This window comes from Kogia breviceps, chromosome X (genome assembly GCF_026419965.1).
Source record: "Kogia breviceps isolate mKogBre1 chromosome X, mKogBre1 haplotype 1, whole genome shotgun sequence".
NCBI classification, from domain to species: Eukaryota; Metazoa; Chordata; class Mammalia; order Artiodactyla; family Physeteridae; genus Kogia; species Kogia breviceps.
The window spans coordinates 18,394,524-18,412,281 of record NC_081330.1 but is presented as its reverse complement, the minus strand read 5'-3'; the positions used below and the strand labels follow the sequence as shown (position 1 = coordinate 18,412,281).

Here is a 17,758-nt window from a genome sequence, read left to right as displayed (position 1 = left end):
CAATCACAACACTAGAGGATAGTATCAGTCCCATTTTACAGATGAAGAAGCTGAAACTCAGAGCCATTAAAAAGTTGCCTAAGGCCAACACAGCCAGCAAGTGGAAGAGCTAGGATTCACATCCAGGCAATCTGTATATACAGTTCCATGGTCCCATGTTTTTTTAAAATTACTTAAACCACTTTATTGATTATAATATACCTATAAAAAGGGTCTTATTTAGAAAATAATTCAAAAATTTTTTATGCAAAGTAACTGAAAACTTCTCAGTTCCTTCATTCTTTTTTTTTATTGAGGTATAATTGATACACAACATTAGTTTCAGGTATACAACATAATGATTCAATATTTGTATATATTGCAAAATGAAGTCCCATGTTCTTAACCACTACAATGTTCCCTCTGCACTGGAAGTTTGTAATGATAAAAGTAAAAAAACCTTTTAATTTAAAATAAAGTTACCATATGATCCAGCAATCCCACTACTGGTCATATATCCGGAGAAAACTATAATTCGAAAAGATGTGTGCACCCCAGTGTTCATTGCAGCACTATTTACAATAACCAAGACACGGAAACAACCTAAACATCCATCAACAGATGAATGGATAAAGAAGATATGGTATGTATAGACAATGGAATATTACTCAGCCATAAAAAATAAGAAATTATGCCATTTGCAGCAACACGGATGGACCTAGAGATTATCATACTAAGTGAAATAAGTCAGACAGAGAAAGAGAAATATCATGTGATATCACTTACATATGGAATCTAAAAAAAAGATACAAATGTACTTATTTGCAAAACAGAAATAGACCCACAGTGGTAGAAAACAAACTTATGGTTACCAAAGGGGAAAGGGGTGGGGCAGGGGTAAATTAGGAGGTTGGGATTACCATCTACACACTACTATATATAAAATAGATAACCAACAAGGACCTACTGTAGAGCACAGGGAACTCTACTCAATATTTTGTAATAACCTATAAGGGAAAAGAATCTGATATATATATATATATATATATATATATATATATATACACATACATAAAACACTGTGCTGTACACCTGAAACTAACACAACATTGTAAATCAAGTATACTTCAATAAATTTTTTTTTAATTTAAAAAACAGATGTGAATGTACTTAGTAAAACAGAGAATCACCAATCAAATGCATTGTTAATAATGTAGAAAAGAAGGCAATGATAGCATCCTCCCACTCTCTCAAGTCCTTAGGCTGAAGCTTGTGCTCTCAGAACAGCAGCCAGAATCTGGAGCCCAGATTCCCCATAAATGCCATGGAAGCCTGAAAAAGGTCCTGGACTGTGTGGATGAGAATACCACTCACTCTTTTTTTTTTGCTCTGGGTCACTGTAGAATCTTGAAAGGACTTATTATTCAGACTTCATAGAAGCCCCTCATTCAAACTATGGCTGGCAATTGAGATATTAGAAGCTCCATCTCTAGGCTACCTCTGTGGGTCTTGGACCTTGTAGCCTGCCTGCAGAAGGCGAAATATTCTCTGGCCAAGCTCCCTAGAGGAAATTTTGGGGCCCAATATTTATAAAGCTGGTGATAGAGGCCAACAGAGACTGGGGCTATGACTTAGCTGAGGTGGAGTTCTTGACATTGGCTCTGCTGGCCTTCCCCCCACCTCATACACACACTTCAAGACAAAGGTTGGCAGCAGAAGCAGGGCAAGCCTTTCTCCTCTCCATAACCTCATTTTGGAGTCCTTCTTGGTGAGGTCTCCAGACGCTGCAATTGTTGCAAAGTACTGGATGATCCTTTTGGTGTTCACAGTCTTTCCTGCCCTGGATTCTCCGCTATTCAGAGCAATCGAAACAGAGAGACAAAGAGAAACAAGCCCCGTGAGTGTAAACAGGCCCCCTAAGATGTCACCTGAGCCACGGCAGACACACACCTCCCAACAAATGTGAGACCACTCGGAGAGGCAAGGGCCCCGGGGGAGACCGGCACCACCGAGCAGGCTGGATGGGGAGCTCCAGCTTCCTGGAGCTCACAGGTCTTCCTGCCCATCTCTCCTCAGCCCCCCCACCCCCACACCTTTGCATCACAGACTTTGTTCTCCGTACTTTCTCATTAACAAAACAGAGTAAGTGGCATCTTCCCCTTCTGCACTGGGGACAAATGGCCACAGATATGAAAACACACTACACCTTGGATACTTACGTGATCAGAATAGACTGATTTTCATGATCTGCCAAAGGGAAAAATAAAATAGAGTTGATGGCAATACAAAACAGCTTCCTCAACCTGAATGTCCATCGAAAGATGAATAAATAAAGAAGGGGTGTGTGTGTGTGTTTATATAAATACACACACACACACACACACACACACACACACACACAATGGAATACTACTCAGCCATAAAAAAGAATGAAATAGCGTCATTTGCAGCAATATGGATGGACCTAGAGATTATCATACTAAGTGAAGTAAGTCAGAGAGAGAAAGACAAATGCCATATGATATCACTTATGTGTGGTTATGTGATACAAATGAACTTATTTACAAAATAGAAACAGATCCACATAGGTAGAAAACAAACCTATGGTTACAGAAGGGGAAAAGGGGGGTGGGGGAGGGATAAATTAGGAGTTTGGGATTAGCAGATACAAACTACTGTTTATAAAATAAATAACAAGGCCCTAGTGTGTAGCATGGGGAACTATATTCAATATCCTATAATAAACCATAGTGGAAAAGAATCTGAAAAAGAATATATATATAACTGAATCACTTTGCTGTACACCAGAAACTAACACAACATTGTAAATCAACTATACTTCAATAAAAATATTTTTAATAAAAATTTTTAAAAAAAGAAGTCTGGGTTTCTCTCCTGGTTTATTACTCTAGAGTTGGTGGATATTAAACAACTCCTCTTTCAGGAATGTTTTGAGAATGATCAGTCTTACTCTTAATGGCTGGCCCTCGTCTGATTCTCCATCCCCTTAAACTGGTGAGATGTACAGGAGGTGGGGTGGTATGGGAGCTCTCACTGTTACTGTCCTGGGAGGTGGTGATACCAGAAATATTCCTGACATACCCCTTTGCACTTTGACACCTTGAGCCCTGGGGACTGGAAAAGGGTTCCTCCTGCAAAAGCTTCAAAATCACCTGTTATGATTTATGAGACAACTGTTAAACACAAGGTTTTATTGAGCACATACTATGCACATTGAAGTAGGGAGTGTGGTTGAGTGTAGAGGCGGGGTTAACGTGATTTGTAAGGTCTAAAGTCTCTCAGCCTAGAGAGAAGAAAAGAGCAACTGTCTTACAAAAGCTGTATTTGGGACCAGAGGAGTGCTAGAAAAGCTTCAAGAAGGTGGAGCTTAAAGGAAGTGAGACACCAAGGACCATGTATGCACAGGTTTGTCTGGGGAGCCTTCCTCTGTAATTAAGTTCAGTCTAGGATGATGAGATTTTTTTAAGCTAAATTTGTGTTATAGTACAACCAGGAGATGCACAGGGCAAAGGTGGTCTCCTCCCAGTGATGTGCTGGAGGCAGCTATGGCTGGCTCAGGAGAGCTGAATGTATATGCATCTTATCTTAACCCAGCGCTTAGTAACATCATGTTGGTAGCTAAAAATTGGCCATGGCCATAGAATTTACACCACTGAACAAGCAAATGCTACAAATCAGGTTTTTTTTTTTCCTCAGAAAGCCGTTAAACATTCACTAACAAACCACTTTTTAAAACATCTTTATTGGAGTATAATTGCTTTACAATCGTGTGTTAATTTCTATTTTATAACAAAGTGAATCAGCTATACATATACACATGTCCCCATAGCTCCTCCCTCTTGCGTCTCCCTCCCACCCTCTCCTATCCCACCACCAACAAAGACATGAATGGATGCTCAACATCACTAATCATTAGAGAAATGCAAATCAAAAAATGTTCATTGCAGCTCTATTTACGATAGGCAGGACATGGAAGCAACCTAAGTGTCCATCGACAGATGAATGGATAAAGAAGAGGTGGCACATATATACAATGGAATATTACTCAGCCATTAAAAAGAAATGAAATTGAGTTGTTTGTAGTGAGGTGGATGGACCTAGGGTCTGTCATACAGAGTGAAGTAAGTCAGAACGAGAATAATAAATACCATATGCTAACACAAACCACTTTCTTCCAGTTTTATGCTTTATGACTGATTCTCAGTGGTAAACAGGAACTACCAAGAATCCTGATAATTTTGGTACAATCTCAAGAGATGATGAGCATTATAGCACATTCCTCCTCCCCCCACTTCACTGCTGTGGTAAGCCACCTAAGGGCTGGGTTAGATCTCTAGAGTATTTGGTGCACACGAGAGGTGCTAATATGTTTTAGCACTCCTCCCAACTCCCCAGTGAGTCTCAGCCATGATCCTATTTCATGGTGGAGTGGGTATGTGGAGTAGACAGGAAAGGAGCTAAGGTGGCGCTAGACAAGTGGGACAGGGAGGGGGCACAACCAGACAGATAAGGTTCCACCAGTAAGACCTGGGATAGGGGTGTTGAGGTTTGGAGGTGGGAAGTACCTTCTTTTAGAGATGGAAAGGGAAGCTGGGGCCCATCCACAGAGTTTGGGTTTCAACTTATCCAGGATTTCAATTATTAAAGGCACAGTTTGGGGCATTAAGTCACTTCCAGAAGCTATAACTGAGGGTATTTTCAGGATTGTGAAGGAAGATTCCAAGAATAAATCAAATGCGAGTGATGAACCAGAACTGAAACTTATTTAATCAAAACATTCATTGTCAGCCATCAGCCATGGAGACCTGCATGATCAGGCTTCTGGATGCCTGTCATAAAGCAAACCAACAGTGTGATTGCCTCGGTGAATTTAACTTAAGGTTAATGCGTGGATAGAGAAAATGATGTTTTGTGGTGTTCCAATCTAGCAGGGCCACAAGGTTCTGTGTGGCCTACATACCATTTACCAGGAAGGTAAACTATTGCCCCACTGTCCCCAAATAATAATACTCCTCGCATCATAAGATGCCTTTTATTCCTATAAGAAACAACAAGAAGAAAAGATAGGTGTGTGCTTGTATGTTGTGTGCATCTGAGTACATGGGGGTGAGAGTTCAGGGATAGACTAATAAAATGAAGGAAGCCTCTGAGGGTGGGCTGCAAAGTGTTTCATTGTCCCCTTTTCCTATGTTGGATGAAGTTGATGGCCCCAGAAGGAGAGAGGTGGGCTCAGCCCCACTGCCTTTGGTGGGCAGGCAGAGTGGCTTTGACGAGCAGTTTAGGTCTGACACAGGCAGGATGCTTTCAAGTGCCAGCGCCAGAAAAGCTTTTTTTTTTTTTTTTCCTGCTTCAGAGTCTGACTTGCCTCCAGTGTGTCTAAAGTGTAGAAATTTTCGGGGGGCTGGGGTTTGAGGAAGAGAAGGGAGGTAATCTCATTCGGGAGCTTTTAATCAGTTGTCCAAAGGAAAGTAAAGAAGTCAACAATTGGGTTCTTTTAGCTCCATTTATTGTGTGATTAACAAATTATATAATTAAAGTTAAATGGAGACATCTAAACTGCAGGAGCAATACAAATTAGCAATTTAAAAACACATCACTGCAACATCACCCACTGTTTACAATCTGTTTCTAAAAATATCAGTTTATGGGCTTCCCTGGTGGCGCAGTGGTTGAGAATCCGCCTGCCGATGCAGGAGACGCGGGTTCGTGCCCTGGTCCGGGAAGATCCCACATGCCGCGGAGCAACTAAGCCCGTGAGCCATGGCCGCTGAGCCTGCGCGTCCGGAGCCTGCGCTCCGCAGCGGGAGAGGCCACAACAGTGAGAGGCCCGCATACCGCAAAAAAATAAATAAATAAATAAAAATAAAAATATCAGTTTATAAGCAATCATTTCAATGTACATGCATCTCTTCCAGTTCTACTTGTTTTGTGCTCTAAGATATGGTCAAATTTTCTAAAAGATCCAAGTACCCTTGACAGAGGGTGGGGGAAAACTTTCTTTCTCTGAACAAGTCTGTTAATTTCCTATAGCTTATTGCTTTCACATTCACAATAAAATTATGTTTTATTATTTTATCTATCATATTCCAATGTCTCCCTATCCCACCCACTACTAATTATTATCTTGCTGTATTCATATCCTCTTTTCCATTTATCCCTCCTTCACCTCTTCCCCTTTCTTAAAACTTTTTCTTCTCCCCTTCTCATGTAGAATAGATAGATGATAGATAGATATAGAGATAGGTATAGACATAGATATAGATGTAGATATACACAAACTTAATGGCAAATCGGTCAACATTACATTTGTACTTCATTTTCACTAATTACCCTGGCAAAAATGAAATTAACCATAAAACTAAGATCTACATTCTATTAAGAAACAGTTTTGTAAATCAATTTAGTCACTTATCTCAAGGAGCACACTCTCCCGGGGCTGCAGCTGTTTGCAGAAAAGCCAGTAGCTTTGGAGTTTTGCTGACAAATCCCTTGAAGTCATCTTGATTGTCAAAGATTCTTCTCTCATCTTCAAATAGGCAAGATAGCTTGGCAGGATGGTTCACTTGAGGCTTCAGAGCCAGGAACTTCAGGTGGTAGTAGATCTTGCCCCAACTTTGTCTCTCTTGCACTGTAAGTAAGGCATAGTCAGGGGTCAGCCCTATCTTTACTTTGTTGAAAATCAGTCCTCCTTTTTTTTCTGAACAGCTTGCAAGATTATTTCTTTCTTTCAAATTCAGGAACTGTACAATTATGTGCCTTGGACTTTTACTTTAAGAGGTATATTGAAGTGGGGACCTGTACATTCTCTCTGTAAGCTGAGACCTTTGTTTAGCTCTGTAAAATGTTTTTTCAATAATTCCCTTAATAATAGTTTCAAGGTTACTCTCATTTTCTATACCTTCAGGGATGCCAGATACACAAATATTTTACCTCCTTGATGTGTTTTCAAGATCCATCACCTCTTCTTGTACTGTGAAGAACTGTTTGCTTAAAATTTTTATCTTTTGAGACTGAAGCTCAATTTGTACTGATTCTCTCTTCCATGATATTTATTCGATACTTTTCCTCTCTCAGGGTTTCTTTCAGTCCTGTGACCTCATTCATCAGTGTCCCGTAGTCTTTGATGAGCTTTTCCTGTGTGCTCTTTAAAACGTCCACATGGTTCTGTATCACCTTCTGGGGGGGGAAACATCAGCTCCCTCATGTTGGCCCTTTCTCTGGGTTCTGCCTGCTGCTTCTCCAGGCCAGCTATACCTCTTGAACTCTCTGAGGTCCCTGGTTCCTTTGCAGCATCACAGTACTTCTTGCTTGCTCCTGAGCTTGTCTTCCTCATTTTCCTCATTCTCTTTTAAGCTTGGGTAGCTTTCGATCCCATTTTTTCCTGCTCTTGTAGCTGAAGTTTCCATTGGCTTCGAGGTGTTTCCAAAGCTCAGCAATTTGGTTCTGCACAAAGCTACTCTCTCTGTCCTCTCCCCCAGAAGCTCAAGAGCTGGGGTCTTTCAACACCTGTCTTATGCTGAAACCCTCAGAAACACTATAGGAAATTACGGTACAATTAACCGATGTGCTCTCCTCTAATAGCATTGGGAGTAAGAGCTTCATAGCCTTACAGGTAAGATAAAGAAATACATAAATGCATAAATAAAAAATAAGCACACACATATAAATACATAAGTACACTAAATACCTGGATACATAAACATACAAACATACAAAACATAATATAAATAAAGGCACAAATACATAAACATACAAATAAGTATGTCATTAAAATGAGCTTCATGTGTTCAGAACATTTAGCTTCTTCCTGGCTGAGGGTACACAAAATATGTTTCTGATGAAACAACTAGGTGCATTAGAATTATAAACTAGAGAGTGAGAGAAGTTCATCTAAACGTTTCAGCGTTCGTGGAAAGAGATTTTGACTTTGTGTCAGGGGGCTTGAATTTCAGTTCTGGTGAAGCCACTTATTAGCTGTGTAATTGTGTGACATTGGGCAGGCTACTGAAAGTTATTTGGGTCTCCATCTCCTCTTCAGTCAAATGAGTATTCAATAACTGTGAGTTAAATCTGAATGTAGAACTCTTTGTTATCCTCAGCCTAATCATGTTTTAAAAAAATATCTCTTTACAGTGGTATCTGGGATTTAGCTTGGTGATGATGGTGGGGGTAGAGACAGGACAGTGATGAGGAAGGGGAAACTTGAATAGGACTCAAATGGATATCCTCTCGGGCTTCCCTGGTGGCGCAGTGGTTGAGAGTCCGCCTGCCGATGCAGGGGACACGGGTTCGTGCCCCGGTCCGGGAAGATCCCACAGGCCACGGAGCGGCTGGGCCCGTGAGCCGTGGCCGCTGCGCCTGTGCGTCCGGAGCCTGCGCTCTGCAACGGGAGAGGCCACAACAGTGAGAGGCCCGCGTACCGCAAAAAAAAAAAAAAAAAAAAAGATACCCTCTCAGGTCCCATAGCATCATCTTCATTTTTGAACAATTAAAAATAAGTATTCAGCTTGATTATACCCAAAGTATTGTAGAAAGTGATGAGAGATATGAGAAAATAGATAAACTCTGCCTTCAAGATTATGATCTAATGGGAGATATATCCACATTCACAGCTAAGAATAATATAACGCAAAGCATGGTAAGTTTTGAAAGACAGAACATCAAACAAAACATTATGGGAGTGAAGAGGAGAAAATAATTAATTCTGATTGGCAGCACTTAGGATGTTCTCAATCCAAGTTCTCCAGACTGAAACATCCCCATAATTAGGTATGGTGAGAGCACTTATGAGGCTTCCTACTCCAAAACATCTGCCCCACACACCTGATGTGTCCCTCACATTCCACCATATGATTTACTTTTTGGAGAATGCAGGGGAAAGAAGTGCAAAGTATGGCAGCACGAGGTGTGTCTGGAAATGAGGCTAGGGACATGGAAAGGAGCCAGATCATTAAGGGCCATGTGTGTCTCATATCACTTTTTAGTAAAATTTCTTCCTTGTGCCAAATTGAAAGCCCAGGTCATGATCTAGGTCCAAGGGGAGAGCTTCTAACCAAGTAGAAAATGACCTTCTCTACTCCTAATGCTCCCTGATGTTAGTTATGCTATCCTGGGCACAGATCCTCAGGGATAAGGCTCAGAGGCCACTTTTTGAGATGACAGTCCACCTGTCCCTCTAATTCAGGCTCCTAGTAGTTCAGGTTTCTGTTTCAAAAGAAAACAAAAACTAGAGACAGGGTAGTTTACAATTAGAGTTATGCATATTAAATACCCATATATGAAAATGTTGGCAGTTTTCAGAGGTCTGGTAATTAAAAAATCAGTGTCTATCTCAGACTCCAATGTGTACAAGTAGATAACTTTGAATGGGTTTGGAGCAGGACAGTTTAGAGGGAGATATGTTGTGTAGGAGGAAAAAAAATCAAAATTAAGTGAAGTTCAAATGAAAAGGTGATTTCATCTGATTTTCATCTCCATTCTCAGAAATATTGAAAATTGCTATAGGAAATTAGTAACACACTTGATGGGATTCACCTAATAAAAATCAGAACAGCTGTCTGGTACTTCTACATTCAAAACAACATAAAATATAGTCTTTAGAGCTCACAGTGTTTAGGTACTGTGAGATCTATTCCTTTGTGCATTTAATCAAAAATATTTATTGCACACCTACTTTGCTTTCTAGTTCTGAGGATATATGAGCGAACAAAACAAAAAGCTCCACATATTAATCAATGACTATATTTTACTAAGTATCTGGGTGAATACACTTTCTAATGCTTTAATATAACAAGCTATTTTCATAACTTTACAGTTACTAAAGACACAGAACTGGCTTTTGCTACAAACTATGGTAACTGAATTTTTGGATGGCAGCAGTGTCTAGGATTGCTTGGGGTTTGGATAACTCCGAAGAGATTTTTGTATGGCCCTATCTAATCTCCTTCCCTTGTACCCCTTTATTCAGAATCAAGTGAACAAAAGGGAGAGGAAGGGTCGGAGTGTAGGAGAAAGATTATGGAAAGTCTTCTACGTGTTTAAGAAGGAGTAGAGGAAAAGGTTTGACCAGTTGGCATTAAAAATATTTTTGATTAACTATGTGACTTTTACCTAGAGAAGACATTTTCTTAGTATTTTTAACAAGATCTCCGCAAACATAGGATGGCATAATCCATTGGGGAAACTGCAAGGCCAGGGAAATCTACAGTACAATTGTTGTATGGCACAATGATGTTAAAAATATGTATTAACTAATGGAAATAGTGCTGGACACTAATTAAAGTATCCAAATGACTTGTCATTATTAATAACTCTGTACTTCAACAAGGAGCACTTGCTGTGGAAGTTCTGTGACTATCCTGGGTACAGCATGACAATATTTTAAAAATATGTACACCACGAAAGAATCCCACTTGAAATAGCTGTAAGATGGAGCCAAGAAGTTACCAAGTGGAACTGAGCACAAACTCAAAATGAAGTGGAAATCTGTTCTTATGACCTCAAGAAGTAGTTTAAATTTTATACTTTTTGAAAATATATGAGATAGACCTAATAACATGCACCTTCTTGAATTTCAAATGGTTAACCTCATTGCTTATTTAATTTAACCAGCCTTTTCCAAATGCCCACTATAAACAAGGAACACTCAAATATTTAGTGGAATAAGATGAGTGAAAGATGGAAGGAAGGATAAAAGAATGCAAAACCCTTTGCGTATACTCTGGCAGCTAAAAGATTAATAAAACACATTCACTGCCCGTCTAGTAACGAAAAGTCTAGAAATAGAGAAAAATGTGTAAACAAATAAAAATAAAAGCATAATGTGCTAAAATTTGATAAGGAAAGTGCAGGAAAAAAAAGGTCATGGAAATTTTAGTAAAAGGCAATATTTTTAATATTCTTCCCAGCTGAGGGGATCAGTGAAAGCCTTGTGGATAAGGTCACATTTGAATTGAACTCTGAAGTACAGTTGGATTAATCTGGTAGCTGTAAATACTGGACGGTTAGTTCTCCAAGAGTAGAGAGGATGACTTACTCATCTGTGTAACTCTTGTGCCTAACACAGAAATAATGCTAATAATAGCTATTGTTTATCATGTGCTACTATAGTGGGGCACCATGTTAAGCATTTTCTATACATTGTCGCATTTACCTTGACAACACTACTGTGGCAGCAATGGGGACAGTAGCAGCAACAACAGCAACATTTGTTTAATGTTGACTGTGAGTCAGGTACTGCTTTAGGAGCAGTACAGTAGTCCGTTTTTATCCATGGGGGATACCTTCCAAGACCCCCAGTGATGCCTAAAACCAAGGAGAGTACCAAATCCTATATATATACAATACTGTGTTTTTTCCTATAATACATACCTACGATCAAATTTAATTTATAAATTAGACATAGTAAGAAATTAATGATAACTAATAATAAAATAGAATAATTATAACAGTATACTGTAATAAAATGTGTGAATGTGCTCTTTCTGTCTCTCAAAAATACCTTATTGTACTTTAGTCACCCTTCTTCTTGTGATAATGTGAGATGATAAAATGTCTATGTGATGAGATGGAGTGAGGTGATTAATGGAGGCATTATGTTGTAGCCTTAGGCTACTACTGACCTTCTGACGGTATCTCATAAGGAGGATCATCTGCTTCGGGAGATCATAGATCGTCCAGCCATGGCCAATGTCAATGACTGGCTGTCAGGAGCAGATGATGGTTGGTGATCCCAGGCGGGATAGGGCTGGACAGCATGAGATTCATCACACTACTTCAGAATGGCATGTAATTTAAAACTTATGAATTGTTTATTTCTAGAGTTATCCATTTAATATTTTTGGACCACAGTTGACCTTGGGTAACTGAAACCAGGGAAAGCAAAACCGTGGATAAGAGGGGCTATTGTATACCACTATTAGTATCCCTTTGTAACACATGAGAAAACTGAGGTGCAGAGAGGTTAAGCAACTTGCCTAAGATCACACAAGTTAGTCAGAGGGAGCACTACAGTTTGAAACTAGTTCATCTGATTCTAAAGCCCATGTTATCATAGTTCAGCACCTGTTACCTAGAAAGCAGTTAGAAAGTTTGAATAAATAAGTGAATGAAAACTGAAAGAGGAAAGAAGAGAGATATTGTGAAGATAAGAACCAATGGGAGGAGCTTCAAGATGGCGGAAGAGTAAGATGTGGAGATCACCTTCCTCCCCACAAATACATCAGAAATACATCTACACGTGGAACAACTCCTACAGAACACCTACTGAATGCTGGCAGATGACCTCAGACCTCCCAAAAGGCAAGAAACTCCCCACGTACCTGGGTAGGGCAAAAGAAAAAACAAATACAAAAGAATAGGGATGGGACTTGCACTTCTGGGAGGGAGCTGTGAAGGAGAAAAAGCTCCCCCACACTAGGAAGCCCCTTCACTGGTGGAGAGAGGGGATGGGCGGGGGGGGGAAGCTTTGGAGCCACAGAGGAGAGCACAGCAACAGGGGTGCAGAGGGCAAAGCAGAGAGATTCCCACTCAGAGGGTCGGTGCTGACCAGTACTCACCAGCCTGAGATGCTTCTCTGCTCACCTGCGGGGGCAGGTGGGGGCTGGGAGCTGAGGCTCAGGCTTCAGAGGTCAGATCCCAGGGAGAGGACTGGGGTTGGCTGCGTGAACACAGCCTGAAGGGGGCTAGTGAACCACAGCTAGCTGGGAGGGAGTCCGGGAAAAACTCTGGACCTGCCTAAGAGATAAGAGACCATTGTTTTGGGGTGCATGAAGGGAGGGGATTCCTTCCCCGTGTGCCCACAGAAGGCAGAGCCCTGCCTAAGCGAGCTCCACAGAAGGGCACGAGTCACTGCTATCAGCTCAGACCCAGAGACGGGCATGAAACGCTAATGCTGCTGCTGCTGCCACCAAGAATCCTGTGTGCAAGCACAGGTCTCTATCCACACACACACACACCCAGGAGCCTGTGCAGCCTGTCACTGCCAGGGTCCCGTGATCCATGGACAACTTCCCTGGGAGAACACACACCACACCTCAGGCTGTTGCAACGTCACGTCAGCCTCTGCCACTGCAGGCTCAACTTGCATTCCAATTATGACTACCCTCCCTCCTCCCAGCCTAAGTGAGCAAGAGCACCCTAATCAGCCAATGTTTTAACCCCATCCTGTCTGGGTGGGTGACAGATGCCTGAGGGTGACCTACATGCAGAGGTGGGGCCAAAACCAAAGCTGAACCCCAGGAGCGGTGCGAACAAAGAAGAGAAAGAGAAATTTCTCCATGCAGCCTCAGGAGCAGAGGATTAAATTCCCATAATCAACTTGATATACCCTGCATCTGTGGAATAAATGAATAGACAACGAATTGTCCCAAAATTGAGGTGGTGGACTTTGGAAGTAACTGCAGACTTGAGGTTTGCTGTCTATGACTGATTGGTTTCTGACATTTATGTTTATCTTAGTTTAGTTTTTAACACTTGTTACCACTGGTGGATTTGTTTATTAGTTTGGTTGCTATCTTCTTTTTATTTACTTAATTTTATTATTTTTATTTTCTTATTTTAATAATTTTTAAAGTTTTTACGTTATTTTTTAATTTTTATTTTTAATTAAAATTTTTTTTCTTTATTTTTTTCTCCCTTTTATTCTGAGCCATGTGGGTGACAGTGTCTTGGTGCTCCGACCTTGTGTCACACCTAAGTCTCTGAGGTGGTACGGCCGAGTTCAGGACATTGGACCACCAGAGACCTCCCAGCCCTGTGTAATATCAATCGGCAAAAGCTCTCCAGAGATCTATGTCTCAATGCTAAGGACCAGCCCCACCCAATGGCCAGCAAGCTCGAGTACTGGAAGCCCCATGCTAAACAACTAAAAAGACAGGAACACAACCCCACCCATTAGCAGAGAGGCTCCCTAAAATCATACTAAATTCACAGACACACAAAAACACATCAGTGGACATGACCCTGGCCACGAAAAAGGCAAGATCCATTCCCAACCATGAAAACACAGGCACCAGTTCCCTCCAACAGGAAGCCTACACACCCACTGAACCAAGCTCACCCACTGGGGGCAGACACCAAAAACAATGGGAACTACGAACCTGCAGGCTGCAAAAAGGAGACCCCAAACACAGTAAATTAAACAAAATGAGAAGACAGAGAAATATGCAGCAGATGAAGGAGCAAGGTAAAAAACAACCAGACCAAACAAATGAAGAGGGAAAAGGCAGTTTACCTGAAAAAGAATTCAGAGTACTGATAACAAAGATGATCCAAAATCTTGGAAATAAAGTGGAGGAAATAAAAGAAATATTAACAAGGACCAAAAGAACTGAAGAGTAAACAAACAATGATGAACAACACAATAAATGAAATTAAAAATTCTGTAGAAGGAATCAATAACAGAATAACTGAGGCAGAAAAACAGATAAGTGACCTGGAAGATACTGTATATTGGAAATAACTACCACAGAGCAGAACAAAGAAAAATATGAAAAGAATTGAGGATAGCCTCAGAGACCTCTGGGACAAAATTAAAAGCACCAACATTTGACTTATAGGGGTCCCAGAAGAAGAAGAGAAAAAGAAAAGGACTGATAAAATATTTGAAGAGATTATAGTTGAAAACTTCCCTAATATGGGAAAGGAAATAGTAAAATCAGTACAGGAAGTGCAGAGTCCCATACAGGATAAATCCAAGGAGAAACACGCCAAGACATATATTAATCAAACTATCAAAAATTAAATACAAAGAAAAAATATTAAAAGCAGCAAGGGGAAAACAACAAATAACATACAAGGGAATCCTCATAAGGATAAGAGATGATCTTGCAGCTGAAACTCTGCAAGCCAGAAAGGAGTGGCAGGACATATTTAAAGAGAAGAAAGGGAAAAATCTACAACCAAGATTACTCTACCCAGCAAGGCTCTCATTCAGATTCCACGGAGAAATTAAAACCTTTACAGACAAACAAAAGCTAAGAGAATTCAGCACCACCAAACCAGCTTTACAGCAAATGCTAAAGGAACTTCTCTAGGCAAGATACACAAGGGAAGGAAAAGACCTACAATAACAAACAAAATCAATTAAGAAAATGGTAATAGGAAAATACATATCAATAATTACCTTAAATGTAAATGGATTAAATGCTCCATCTAAAAGATATAGACTGGCTGAAAGGATACAAAAACAAGATCTGTATATATGCTGTCTACAAGAGAACAACTTCACACTGAGGGACACATACAGACTGAAAGTGAGGGGATGGAAAAAGATATTCCATGCAAATGGAAATCAAAAGAAAGCTGGGGGCTTTCCTGGTGGTGCAGTGGTTGAGAATCTGCCTGCCAATGCAGGGGACAGGGGTTCGAGCCCTGATCTGGGAAGATCCCACATGCCGCAAAGCAACTGGGCCCATGAGCCACAATTACTGAGCCTGCACGTCTGGAGGCTGTGCTCTGCAACAAGACAGGCCACGATAGGGAGAGGCCCATGCACTGTGATGAAGAGTGGTCCCTGCTTGCCACAACTAGAGAAAGCCCTCACACAGAAATGAAGACCCAACACAGCCATAAATAAATAAATTTAAATCATATGGGTTACTAAGAAGACCTCTGCTTAAAAAAAAAGAAAGAAAGCTGGAGTAGAAATTCTCATATCAGACAAAATAGACTTTAAAATAAAGACTATTACAAGAGACAAAGAAGGACACTACATAATGATCAAGGGATGAATCCAAGAAGAAGATATAACAATTGTAAATATTTATGCACCCAACACAGGAGAACATCAATACATAAGGCAAATGCTAACAGCCATAAAAGGGGAAATAGACAGGAAGAAAATCATAGTAGGGGATTTTAACATCCCACTTTCACCAATGGACAGGTCATCCAAAATGAAAATAAATAAGGAAACACAAGCTTTAAATGACACATCAGACCAGATGGACTTAATTGATATTTATAGGACTTTCCACCCCAAAACAACAGAATTCACTTCTTTCTCAAGTGCTCATGGAACATTCTCCAGGATAGATCATATCTTGGGTCACAAATCAAGCCCTGGTAAAGTTAAGTAAATTGAAATCATATCAAGTATCTTTTCTGACGACTATGCTATGAGAGTAGATATCAATTACAAAAAAAAAAAACTGTACAAAATACAAACACATGGAAGATAAACAATACACTACAAAATAATCAAGAGATCACTGATGAAATCAAAGAGGAAATCAAAAAATACCAGAAACAATTGAAAATGAAAACACAGAAACTAACACACCAATGTAAAGCAATTATATTCCAGTAAAGATGTTAAAAAAAAAAACACACGATGACCCAAAACCTATGGGATACAGCAAAAGCAGTTCTAAGATGGAGGCTTAGAGCAATACGATCTTACCTCAAGAAACAAGAAAAATCTCAAAAAAACAACCTAACCTTACACCTAAAACAATTAGGGAAACAAGAGAAAAAAACCCCAAAATTGGCAGAAAGAAAGAAATCATAAAGATCAGATCAGAAATAAATGAAAAAGAAATGAAGGAAACAATAGCAAAGATCAATAAAAATAAAGCTGGTTCTTTGAGAAGATAAAAAAATTGACAAACCATTAGCCAGACTCAGCAAGAAAAAAGGGGGAAAACTCAAGTGAACAGAATTAGAAATGAAAAAGTAGAAGTAACAACTGACACTGCAGAAATATAAAGGATCATAAGAGATTACTACAAGCACCTGTATGCCAATAAAATGGACAACCTGGAAGAAATGAACAAATTCTAGGAAAAGCACAACATTATGAAACTGAACCAGGAAGAAATGGAAAATATAAACAGACCAATCACAAGCACTGAAATGGAAACTGTGATTAAAAATCTTCCAAGCAACAAAAGCCCAGGACCAGACGGCTTCACAGGTGAATTCTATCAAACATTTAGAGAAGAGCTAACATCTATCCTTCTTAAACTCTTCCAAAATATAGCAGAGAGAGGATTCTATGAGGCCACCATCACCCTGATACCAAAACCAGACAAAGATGTCACAAAGAAAGAAAACTGCACGCCATATCACTGAGAAACATAGATGCAAAAAATCTTCAACAAAATACTAGGAAACAGAATCCAACAGCACATTAAAAGGATAAAACATCATGATCAAGTGGGGTTTATCCCAGGAATGCAAGGATTCTTCAATATATGCAAATCAATCAATGTGATACACCATATTAACAAATTGAAGGAGAAAAACTATATGATAATCTCAACAGATGGAGAAAAATCTTCCGACAAAATTCAATAGCGATTTAAGATAAAAACCCTCCAGAAAATAGGCATAGAGGGAAGCTACCTAAACATAATAAAGGCCATATATGACAAACCCAGAGCCAACATCGTTCTCAATGGTGAAAAACTGAAACCATTTCCAGTAAGATCAGGAACAAGACAAGGTTGCCCATTCTCACCACTATTATTCAACATAGTTTAGGAATTCTTAGCCACAGCAATCAGAGAAGAAAAAGAAATAACAGGAATCCAAATCGGAAAAGAAGAAATAACACTGTCACTGTTTGCAGATGACATGATACTATACATAGAGAATCTTGAAAATGCTACCAGAAAACTACTAGAGCTAATCAATGAAGTTAGTAAAGCAGCAGGATATAAAATTAATGCACAGAAATATCTTGCATTCCTATACACTAATGATGAAAAATCTGAAAGAGAAATTAAAGAAACTCTCCCATTTACCATTGCAACAA

The 17,758-nt window shown here is 39.8% G+C and overlaps 1 long non-coding RNA gene across 1 annotated transcript in view; it reads right to left on the bottom strand.

Annotated features, from left to right (window-relative positions):
• Window positions 1-6,297: 6,297 nt before the first annotated feature.
• Window positions 6,298-17,758, bottom strand: part of LOC136793460 (uncharacterized) — a 274,292-nt gene continuing 262,831 nt past the window's right edge. Inside the window, exon 3 of the long non-coding RNA XR_010838724.1 lies at window positions 6,298-6,628. This is a non-coding gene — a long non-coding RNA (uncharacterized lncRNA). The remainder of the gene's footprint in view (window positions 6,629-17,758) is intronic.